Source organism: Perca flavescens, chromosome 16 (genome assembly GCF_004354835.1).
Source record: "Perca flavescens isolate YP-PL-M2 chromosome 16, PFLA_1.0, whole genome shotgun sequence".
NCBI lineage: Eukaryota > Metazoa > Chordata > Actinopteri > Perciformes > Percidae > Perca > Perca flavescens.
The window spans coordinates 20,626,903-20,638,943 of NC_041346.1; the positions used below are offsets into that span (position 1 = coordinate 20,626,903).

General features: G+C 40.1%; 1 protein-coding gene across 2 annotated transcripts in view; it reads left to right on the forward strand.

Annotated features, from left to right (window-relative positions):
• The first annotated feature begins 1,063 nt into the window (after window positions 1–1,063).
• The window catches only part of znf462 (zinc finger protein 462), a 49,745-nt gene continuing 38,767 nt past the window's right edge, over window positions 1,064–12,041 (forward strand). The window contains exon 1 of one of the 2 annotated variants that reach the window (XM_028601032.1): window positions 1,064–1,302. The gene's annotated coding sequence lies outside the window, so the exon portion shown is untranslated. Of the gene's footprint in view, window positions 1,303–2,076; window positions 2,320–12,041 lie in introns of those variants that run through there. The other variant, XM_028601033.1, reaches the window with a different exon arrangement.

Below are 12,041 nucleotides of genomic sequence, written 5' to 3' on the forward strand. Positions count from 1 at the left end.
CTATACAAAAAGTAAGCTTTACATCATTATTTACACATCATTCAATGCATTAAAATTTTAAGTCTTAACTCGGTTTGAATGACATTGCTTTTGACAAAAGAACTCAATAGAATATTTCTCATGAAACTGGCATCATATCAAAAATATCTTACAGCAGTGATGTGAAAAAAACCTTACATTGTGTAAATAATAAAAATATTTTGAAGTGCACCGTTCACGGTATAATAAGCATAACCAACCCATGGTAAATTCTTTTCAACAAAAACCATCAAGGCACATAAACATTCTCAGATGACATTATGGTCGCTCAATCATGCAAGGTAGACTCTTCTCCTCACTACCCACCCTCCCATGCGTGCCCCTTCTTACTGCTCAACCCCCTCCCACTCACCCATCCTTACTGACATACATCTGAGCAGGACCCTGCACCTTTTGTCTTGGGCTCCCTCTTTGTTAGCAGCTGGTGGACAGAGCAGCATCATGCAGCAGCAGCAGCATCATGACTACTTTACAGCAGTGTAATGACAACATACTGCAACACATCGGCCATTTTTTTTCTATTCTGAATGAGGGACAGAATGTATTAAATTATGTAAAAATGTATTGTTTTGGTTTTATTTGAATAAAGATGATCAACCTTTGAGGGAGTGTGATAATGATAATTGGATGGAGGCAGTGTTGAATGGGATTGTTGATTTTTAAACATAGCCTATATTTATATATTTTATTATGAATGTATTTTGATATTTTTTATAAAATTTGACTGTTTTAACTCTATCTATCTATTTATCTATCAAACTATATATATCTATCTTGTTTTCTGTCTGGTTGAATTGTGAAACAGCATCATCACCACCAAAGTGAACTGCAGATAACCCCATGACGTGGCAGACACAGTATGGAAAGCCTATATAAAATTCACAGAGCCCGCATGTATCTAGTGGTGGTCTGAGCCGCTGATAAGGCTTTGCAGGCTATCTGACTTTTTAGTCTAGATGAAGGATGAGCTTCTCATACATAGACGTTGTCCATCCTGCTGATGCTCCCTCGTCTCATCGTAAACTCTTGTGCACCCTCTGGTGCTTGCTAGTCTCCCAAACTTCTTTGTGTAGCCTGCTTTGCAGATTGTCTTCCTTGTCTGTGTGGTTGCTCATTATTCAGAGACAGACGGATCTCAGGTCATCTGCAGCTGCAGCAAAGGAGAAGCAGGAAAGATGGCGATCATCCATTAGACCGACCGGGCGCACGCATGAAATACGAGGACAACTTTTGGGAGGATCGCTTGAGGAGAAGATTGTACCAGTGAGTTTTTTCCTCTTGCACTATATTTCCAGTTTCGCCAAGATATCGGCTGGGCTTTCAAGGTCTGCGAGAACGTCGGTATGGTAGATCATGGGATATAATTTGGAGAGCGCCTCGTGAATGACCTGGAAAGAGCTGATCCTCCCCCCCCACCACCACCACCACCTTTTCTCCTTTTAGTCCAGGTCCAGCCGACTTGGGAGAGGAAGCCGGGGCGAGATTTTAGTCGGGTGGGTGCTCCGGCTGGCACCCATGCAGCCAAAGTCAAGTGGGTCTTCTCGCTTCCCAGTTAATATCCTAACCCTGCCGCTACCTCGCTATGTCGCCTTCGGTTTGTTGTCAAAGTGACACAAGGAAATGGACGCGGCGGTGTAAAGAGGGTCGCCTGCGTGTTTCATCAGCACCGGAGCGGAGTGTTTTGTTATTCTGACATGTCTGGTCAGGGGAATTATTGGCCCCGACTGTGCGTCCCTTCTCCGGTCGTGCGTGTTGTTGCGCGTTAGCTTCATGGAGAAGCCATTGCACGGATTGCTCTCCTCTCCCAACCAGCCTCCATTAGCGACACAGAGGAGCTGGCATAGCCGCTGGTCCAGTCACATACACATACACACACACACACAAACACACTATGAAAGCCATGTCCAGTGTGAGGAAGCTATATGTGCTCTCCCCCTCCCCTGCTCTTCTTTCTTTTTCTTTTTTTTTTTTCTTTTTTAAAGAAACCTTTTCTGGTGGCGATTTTGAGTCGGTTCTCCACAGGGTTGGAGCTAGATATATCTTAATGGTTGTGAAATTGTAGTTTTATATATATTTGTATTCTAATGTTTTGGTTTTGCTGTTATTGCAACATTGTTAACCGCGTGTCCCCTGCACTGTTTGGATGCCTGTTTGCTGTCACTGGTCTCAAGTCAGGTATGTCAAACAAGTAGGGCTTCACCATAAAATGGAGGAAAGCAGATGAGTCTCCAAGGAGAGCCCTGGAGTCAGACAGGCAGGATCTCTCACGCCAGAACAAAGGTTGTGTTCATACGTAAATAATCGGCCATAACCTCTTCTTCTTCTGCTTCTTCCTCTTCTTCTGCTTTTTTCAGCTCGGAAGTTGAGCCTGCTACAGGAAGCAGAAGAACTCTGAAAAGTGAGGTTAGATCCTTTAGTGGGGCTTTCAAGGTTAACTCCATAGAACTTGCTGCTTTCATTTTGCATGATTAAACGCAGTTTGGATTGTAAATATCTGGGATTTTTTTGGTGTTTGTGATTGTGCTGTCTGGGGGACACGTAGATGAGATAGGAATTTTAATCCTGAATAATGCAGTGTTTTGGCCATGCAGGTAGTTAATGTTCAACAAAGTGGTCTCAACACACACACACACACATACACACTTACTGTTATATGTGTGTGTGTGTGTGTGTGTGTGTGTGTGAGAGAGAGAGAGAGAGAGAGAGTGTGAGGGTGCAGATAGTTTCTTAAATGGAAGTTCTCAAGATGATTCTTGTTTGTGTTTTGGATGAGTGTTTTGGTGAAATTAGGGTTCAGCTGCTGTAAACCAAACAATGTGATGGCTTTAAATGCAAAAGTAAAGTGTTTTAAAGTCTTCTTACTCATAATTTGTAGACTCATTAATTACACAGGAGCTAGTAGACCCTGATGTTTATTGGAGGACACGTGTGACTGTTATTGCGAGTTTGTACTTACTTTGTTTGCTTGTTTCAAGTATATTACAGTACTTTAAAAGTTATTTGGACAAATGGATTTGTCATTTATTAACAAGCCCCATGTTGTAATCCACTCTATGTCCACTGTAAAGCCTTAGGTGACTTTTCACGCGTTATATTCTTAAGGTGTTTGTTGACCAGCCTGTCAGGAGAGTGTGTGCGTGTGTGTGTGTCTGTGTGTGTGTCTGTGTGTGTGGCTGTGCTACACTCTGCAGTTTCCCTGGCCACTGTGTGAAATCTTGCTGACAAGGAGACTGTGAGCTTGACACACTGTGCTGCGACAATGCTGGGGCTGAGAAGAGCACTCAAAATGGTGGCAATGCTCCTTCTCCCTGGCGTGGCTGGGCAAACAGGTTCTCAAGGAGGAGCTGATAGAGGACTGCGGGGCAGGAATCTGCTGCGGTTGACACATTTGTCTCACAGACGGGTGCAATGGAAATAGTCTGGTGGATGTTCTGCAAATGAGCCCAGTGATTTAACTCTGGATGTGATTGTGATGTTTCTTTCTACTCAGATTGTCTCAATGCCTGCTGCCTCTGTGCACTTAGAGTTCCTGTTGTAACTTTCACAAGCCTTCAACACATTCTTGACTCTTTCTCAATTGTAATGCTTATTGGTGCTACGCTAGAAGCTAATCTGTGTGCTCAGGTTTTCAGTTCAACTCACCAGCTAAGTTTGTGTGGGTCAGGCCTGTTTGCTCTTGCTGTAGCGGAGAAGGCATTTCTAGTTTTATAGTGTAGTGTTGTAGTGGTATAGTAAACCCAGGCTGGATTACTAACAGGGCAAAGTAGGGAACTGCACAGGGGCCCCAGACTCTCAGAGGCCCCGAAGTCCCCAGGTTCTTTGTGTAGCAATTACTCTGTTGTAATTAGATTAATTACAAATTTGTCTGGTATATATATATATATATATACACCACTAATAGTAATTTAAAAACTGAAAAGCACAAGGCCCTAAGGTGGCTCCTGTATCTTGAGGCCCTGTTTTGTAGAGTACCTGTGTCTAAATTTTAAAGTTAAAATGATTATTCGATTAAGGATTTGCTGCTCTTTTCTGTTTTATATAATTGTAAACTAATATAATTGTAAACTGTTGCTTTTCTTTGTCATATAATAAGTTAGTTAATTGAATATCTTTGGATTTTAGACTGTTAATCAGACAAAACAAGACATGAATATGTGGCGTTGGGCTGTGGAAAATTGACAAAGATTAATCGAGAAAATAATCATAAATTGCAGCCCTACTAAATTGGATTGAGTATCTTAAGTATTTTAGCTAATATTCTGCATACAGTACATTATGCATATCTTTAAACAAATGTGTGTTTAATTAATTTAAACTAACTCACATACAGCCAACATGGGTTTTGTTTTCCTGAGTAGAAATACTGGTTGGTTTCTTGAACTTTAGGCAAACCACATTGTTTAACCGGCCCTTCATCTACATCTTCATATTTCTAAAACAGCTGTAATTGGTTAAGCATACCCCATGTATAATATATTTACTCTTCATTTATTTATTAAATAGATGACATTTAGTATAGTATATTGCAACATGCTATCAGATGCTGTCATGTTTTTACATTGACCCTTGTTGCTTTAATTGTAATTTCATGGTCCAAATTAGTGACTGGCGAAATACTAATATCGTATCTGAATTGCTAAAGGCTTTCCAAATCAAACTGGTTGAACATGACCTCCACATAAGACATTTTTTTGCAGTTCAGCTTTAAGGTGACAGGGCAGAACAGAACTATGGTAGATACTTTTAGAAAAGAATTACATAACTGGATTTTTTTGCAAGGTATTTCAGGATTACGCTTAAAAAGCTCCACAGAGAGGACAGAGGATTTAACAAGAGAGACTTCTGTGATGGCTTGAACGCTGGAAGGAAGTGGTTGTGAAGCTCATCACTCAGTCTGATACTCTTGCACATACACACACACACACAAACACACACACACCCCTTCCTCTCCCCCATTCACTCATTCACATTGGGTGATGCACTCCTCCATTCTTCTCTACCTGGGGCAGTGAAGAAGGCCAGGGAGACGCACAAAAGCAAATTGAAATGCTCCAGTGAGTGCTTTCTTGACATGATGCATGGCTCATGAGATGCAGCCGGGCCCTGCTGCTACACTTGTAAGTGTGCTGAAACACACAGGCCCAACATCCAAAATACTATAGTCATTATAGCACAGCAAAAACCTCACTACTTTCTGCTTACATACCCTTCCTCACTCCATAAACAAATTATTTACACATGATTTAGATATTTGATTTAGACATGAAAGCACGGCATTGTTACAGTAAAAATCTTCTGGGATCCCTATTTGAAAAACTTAACAGCAGCATCATGTCGGGTTTAAATGGAACAAGGAATTGGCTTGCTAGAGGTGTCATTCCAGTTTCTGTTTTCAGTTGCCACCTTACACTGCTGCATAACTGGTTCCTCCTCTCTTCCATCAGAACATCAACAGTTCAATGTCACCTTTCCCCTCCTGGAACACGTAATGGTTGTAGCTCAGTATAGCTCACAGTTGTGTCTATCTGATATAGGGGGCTTGTTTTTATAGAAAATGAGGATAAATTAAGCCATCCACGCTTTATACTGCAGGTTTCTAGCCTAAATTCCGAATTTGTGCCCTTCTCTTATAAGACACAGTGAACCAACTCTGTCAGCCTCGAGCTGCCTGTGGTGGAAAAAAATCCTGAATTCTTTGGAGACGCCCGTTCCTTGGGCAGTGTGGTGCCACCGGACAAGGCCTTCATTGAGCAGGAACAGGAGTGGTCTTGTAGAAGGGATCCACACTGGCTCGGCCTACGAAGCAACAGAGCTGTCCAAGGACGATTAAATATTTAAGAGCATGGAAAGGAGGTCTCAGTGGTAAGTTAATATTGATGGGTCTCTCATCTTTCCCTTCTCAAACTTGTTGAGTTGCCTCAAGAGGTCAGTTTGGAGAACCTGGAGAGAAACCTCACCTCTTTTATCAGATAAACTTACCAGTAGCTTTAAAAATATATCCAAAAAAGATAATTTTTCCTCCAACGTGAACAAACTGGACTGAGTTTGACTTTTCAGGGGCTGTGCTTCCTGTGTCCTCTTTTGGTCACTCTGAAATTCTCCTTCCTGACTAGCTTGTAACCTCACCCACTCCCTGTAACTGTAGTAACTGCCATGTCAGGCTTACAAGGAAGTCAGCATTGCAGTGTTTTCTGGCAAATGTCCATTGAGCACTGCTTACAAGAAACCCTTCAGTGCGTCTCACAGCCTTTTCTTGTAATCTGTTTTTTGGTGAATTGGTGGAATTGGATACTGCTGAAGGCATTTTAATAGATAAAAGGAAAACAGGAATGAAAACAAGGTTTTAGACTTGTGATTAAGATGAGGTAGAAGCATTCGGTAGAAGGTGGTTTTCCTCATAGCGAGATGGAAATCATGTCATAGTCATACTTGGTTTGGTTTGAGATCTGACCTTTGTCTGTGTTCCCAGTGATCCATATATGTTGTTTTAGATTATACAGAATTTATTTGAGACAGCAGCATATTGATTTACGCCAGGAAATGGTTTCCTCGGATAGATGGACTACAAGGCCGTGTGGAATGGAAGGTTTCCTGGAGTGATTGTCTTTGTGGAAAAACACTTCCTGGTTTCTCTCCTAGATCTGTCCTTGGACATCCTTTACTTGCCCGACTCTTCCGCTGTGTTTATTTTGGTCATGAACCTGTGCGTTTCAGTTTGAGAACATCTGAATGAAGCATGTTTGATATATGACTGTGAATCTCTGACTGTGAACATTTATCGTTTATGTATTGTGTGTGGTGCAGAAAATAATTTTTTTTTTTTGCAGTAGCCTACTTGTGTACAGTACTTGATAGAATCCGTTTTCTGAGAATTTTTCTCCTCAAGCTCGAGGGAAGAAACCTCTTGAGAAAACCAAATATATCTACCTATTCTTTCCAATATAAAATTGTAAAAATAATCATGCCTAAGGCTATTAATTAAATTGTGCACTTAATCATTTTTGGATGGAATATTTAATCATGTTGCTAAAGGGTTGCCCCAAAGTTTTATGCTTTTCAGTCTTTTTTTATCTATCTCTTAGAAGCACTACAACATGTTTACTGTAGAACATGTTGGATCACCTGCATTTGAAGTAATCTACAGATGCTTATACCTTCAGAATGTTTTGTATGGCAGTGTGAATGAAAGCTCTGTATTTAGAGACACGATCCTCAGATCTCTCGAGGACGTTGTCTTCAGCTTGTGAAGAACAGCAGAGCCGCACTCTAGGTGGCCATCTTTTGCAGCGAACAAAAACCACACATCTCACTTCTGCTTTTGCTGACTGCCATGACAGTCAGCAGAGGAACAGACAGGAGGGGAAGCTGCTCGCTCAGGTCTGTGCTCTTAAAGTTAAACACTTCCATCTGTGTAACGAGATAGCAGAGCAAGCAGAGGCAGCTCCACTCAGCTGAGCAGGACAGTCAAAGACCTTGAGGAGCACAAAATGGTGGATGGCCATGCCACTGATACTCCAGCGTGATTGGCAGTGTCTCCTTGGCCACAGTGGGGCTGGCTGCGTGAAATGGAGTCCTCTGTGTGGAGCGTTGGCCCAGCCTCAGCTCTGATGCAGAAGATAATTCTGTCAGCAGAGAGAGAGAGAGAGAGAGAGAGAGAGAGAGAGAGAGAGAGAGAGAGAGAGAGAGGGAGAGATCAAAACGTGCATGTCTGCTTGCTTCCACCTCTTATTCTCATTTAACTACTTGATTTCCTGGGTTCTGAGATCTGTTATTACCTGCATTATTTTTTCATTTGGTGCTTTTTTGCATTGAACATACACGTGGTGGCTAAAAACAAGATCAGCTTCGATGAAAAGACTTATTTTTGGTGTTGTTAGCAGGAATGAAGAGAGTGACTTTGTAAGGGTATTCATTATCTAACCTTCACACCCAGCAGGCTTTAGCTGAGGGATTTACCAGCCCTCTGTTTTTTTCTGTTTTTGTTGCTTTGTGAAGATTTCAGGCTTGAAGGTCACATACATTTCTCTGATGTAAAAGACTGTAAGCGGCTATATATTGAATAGAGTAGTATTTAAAATATATATATATATATATATATATACTGTATATATAAATGAAAAATATGTTGAGTTTTCACCATGACAACCTGAAGAAAGTAGCTACACGGAAGATGGCCATTAATGCTTGTCTCCTCTTATCCTGCTTGGTCATTATCTTCTGTGCAAAAGAGGGCAAATGTTGCTACGGAGTGCTCTGTGTTGCAGCCGTCCCCCTTTTCAGAAGGAACAATCTGAGCCCTTTGCTAAACACAAAGGCTACCCTTGAAGCAAGGTTACTTGTACCATGATGGCCAGCTTCTTTCTTTCTTTCTTTTTCTTTAGAGAGAAACATGTGGCAAAATTAGCAAGTTGGATGTCTTTGATTGAGAAATGAACTGTCTTGGAGACAGCATATAAAGAGGAGAGTGAGTGCAGCGATATTAAGTATTAAAGGCCGTCTGACTATGTGGGTGATGTAAGGTAACCATCTGTCAGACAGGGACAGACTGACACATGCACTGTCTGACCTTGCAGTATGGACGATGCAGACATAAAATAGAAAACTATCATCTCTTCCTGGGATTAGCATAGTTTTGCAACTGGGAACATTACTAATAACATTCCTCCCTCTTTCTTTCAGCTACTCTGTCTCCCTTTTTGATGTCAGGTCTTGCTTGAAGGCCTCCATCAGCAGAATATTTGAGGTCCAAAGATCAAAATTCTCCAATCCTCTAGTCTCTGCTCTTCCTGTATTACTGAGGTGGCACATGTTTGTATCATGCAATGCTTTAACTTTGATATTAAATCAGATGATATCCCAAGCATGATATTGATAAGTAGAGCATCGTAAAGGGCAGTAATATTGTATAAACACCCATCACAAAAAAAATCAGTTCTGCATCTCCTTCATTTTGTTTCATTAGACCTGCATTCAGTCAACTTAATAGGATGGTGGTAAACCTACATTATCTTTTCCGTTACCCAGAATCCTTAAGGGTCCCCTGGGCCTCCAGCGGTGAGGTGTTTCTTTTTAATACCCTCTGAATGTGACACCAGTGAAGGCCAGGCTGCAGACAGGTCAGCAAAGCTCGTTGGATTGCAGCGTGTGATAGGCTGTGCACCTGTATTTAACAGTACTCTGAGGCAAATAAGGGATTACAGAGCTGGTTTCTTGAATGTTAACCAAAAAGAATCCAGACTTTGTGTTATTCATTCAGGTAAAGGTCACATATTATTCCCCTGTATCTTTAAGCCCCCTCCTGCGCATCAGCACTGTAGCTGCACTTTCTACCTCTATATACAAATATAGTTATTACATCATAACCATACGGAAGCCATGACGTGAGCGTTTTGATACTTTTACAGTATTCATATAGCACCTCGACCCGCTTTATAATAAAAAAGACCTGGGAATTTCACTTTTTACAATATGGGACCTTTTAAAGTAACTAGTAAAAGAAAGTTAAACAAAAAAGGCTACTGTTTGTAGTCGCTTTGTGCAAGTATGCACATACCTCATTAATTCTGGGTTGTAATTGTGTTAAGATTTAGTTAGTTGCATTGAAAATCAAGAAGTGAGCTACTTTTGCTTTAGTAAAGTTATATAATTTGATTTTCTTAAATTATTTTTGATGAGATTTTATGTCAAAGTGTACAGAGACGAGCATGGACAGCAAGGAGCCAACACAACATTTTTGAGATGTTACTGTCGAAAGACTCAGACATAAGATTAAATACCCTTTAATATTTTTCTGGAACATAGTGAAGACAGCCTTGAAGACGTAGAGGAATCATGGCACCTTATCTAGATCAGGTCATCATCCTGCTATGATGGATGGTCATGTAAAGAGGAAACTCTAAAGGAAAAACTACCAAGAGGCCAACAGCAAGCTAAAAATAACTGAAGGTCTGTATCAGAGTCTATCCACAACATGCGCTTAGCAAGAGTTTCATGTGTTCCTAACACTTCTGAGCTGAGTGGAAGGACTACTTCTCACCAAAATCCACATGTTAATTTTGGAAGCATGTGGTCCATTCCCATGACAGGAAATGGAACTTGTGATCTGACGAAACCAATGTAGAATGTTTTGATCTTAATTCCTAAATATAGAGCAATGGCACATCGAGTACAGGTCATCAATACTACACAGCTGTTGTGTAGACCAGAAAAGGAAGATACTAGTTTAAGGCACCAAGACATTTTTTGGAAAAATGTTTCCCCCCTTTAAAAAAAAAGAAGCTGTTTTATTGTTGTTTAAAAGAAATATTCTAAATTCACGTATGAAAAGCAAATGGTTTTTCTTGTCTAATGTAATACCTGAAAAATTTCTAAAACCAAATCTGAAAAGGAAACTACATTTAAAGTAATTTTTCTACTGGAAAAAAAATATATATATATATATATATATATATATATATATATATATATAATGGGGGGGGCGGCACTTCCTGTCTCCAAAAGTGGGTCAAACGGAGCAGTCCGGCATCATGGGCAGACCTTTAGCTCCATTTTAAGCGATTCTATGTAACTTTTGATGAACAGTGGCAACATATGCCAATCACTGGATCATAGTCAATGCTAAAATGTAGTTTATTAGTAGCACACGCAGAGAAGAGTAAAATACAGAGCAATATCTATCTAAAGTTTGCTAACATTATCCAGCATAAGCTACCAAACCATGCAAGGCCCTAGCAGCAAGTGATTGTGTCGAACTGAGTTTTATTTCTCATGAATACACCTTTTAAATTGTAAGATAAGTTAGCAAAGTATTTTGATCAGATATTTGAAATGGATTTAAGATGGAGTGCTATAGAAGAATGTTTCTGGCCATGTTAGCTAGTTAATGGTTGACCTACTTTTTCAATGCCATATGCTTCCTGAAACAGATTTATGGGAAGATTAACACCAGTGTTTATATTATTTTATTACAACGGTGATGATTTTGGCAACTCCCAGTGATTTTTTGGATGTTTTCCACAGTTGGTTGATTCGTTATTAACATGATTTGGTCTCAGTATTAGGATCCAAATTTGTTGCTGAATAGCTAGTGATTTGGCTTAATGTTGCTGCTTAATCTGTCATTTTTACTCAGCATATCGGAGATTAAAAACTAAAAATATCTATAAAAACTATCATCAGAGTTGAAAAGTATGCCTACCCTGAAGTTTGGATGTAATTTTGGCTTAAAATAATTCTAAATATTGTGAGTTATGCCAACAGGGACATGTAATGGCATTACTGTTGTATTTTCAGCTCTATTCTGTTAATTCTCTGTTGTATATTTCATGCTATTCCCTCTCTTTCATTCCATTCCAGCAGATGTCTGATGAATTTTATGACAAAATGTTTATACCGAACATTATTGATTCCTCACATCTCCTCTGAAAAGGCCTGGTCCATTGATCGGCCAGGTGGAATCAATGTCTCATCTCTGTGTATTCTGACATCATTTAAGGAAGCTCTCGGCTCTGATCACAGACAGAGAGGAGGAAGGTCACTGTCCAACTCACTGTTCTTATCACTGAAAGGCTTTTGTAATGAAACAGATATGCTATATATACATACATACATAAATACATACATACATACATACATATGTATGTATGTATACACACACATGAGCATTCGGGTGGATAGATTGTGGTGTTGTAAATTATGAATGAATGAATACTTTTATTATTGTGTCATGCATAAAACAAAATATGCCCTGCCCACACAAGACACCATTACTTAGGACAAAGGACCAGATGCCAAAGTAACAACATACCCTAAACAAATAAACCTTCTAGTTTTTTTTACCAAGCTTTAGAAACAAAAGTCGCCAAATTATGTATATTAAAGGTCCCATGACATGCTGCTTTTTGGATGCTTTTTTATAGACCTTAGTGGTCCCCTAATACTGTATCTGAAGTCTCTTTCCCGAAATTCAGCCTTGGTGCAGAATTACAGCCACTAGAGCCAAA